This window comes from Buceros rhinoceros, unplaced genomic scaffold (assembly GCF_000710305.1).
Source record: "Buceros rhinoceros silvestris isolate BGI_N320 unplaced genomic scaffold, ASM71030v1 scaffold13781, whole genome shotgun sequence".
Classification (NCBI taxonomy): domain Eukaryota; kingdom Metazoa; phylum Chordata; class Aves; order Bucerotiformes; family Bucerotidae; genus Buceros; species Buceros rhinoceros.
In genome coordinates, this window is record NW_010396026.1 from 6387 (window position 1) to 6682 (window position 296).

Sequence of the window (296 nt, forward strand, 5' to 3'; positions counted from 1 at the left end):
AGCCGCAGGCAGGCCCAGGGGTGGAAGGTTAGGCAGGGACTGGAGTAGCCCATCAGAAGAGCTGCGGGGGGGACCCTCACACATCCTCTCTAGCTGAGCTGGAAAGATTCTTAGTTTCCCAGAACAGCCAGAACAAACCAGTGACACGCTCCAGCCACCTCCTCTCCCTTAGACACTTCCCAAACAGAAGCAGAGTGGAACAGATAGGCGAGAAGAGCAGCTGCTGGACGTGTCGAGGCTACACTGGGGCCCCCAGGCTCTGAGAAGCTTCTTGACCTCAGAGAGGGACGGCACCG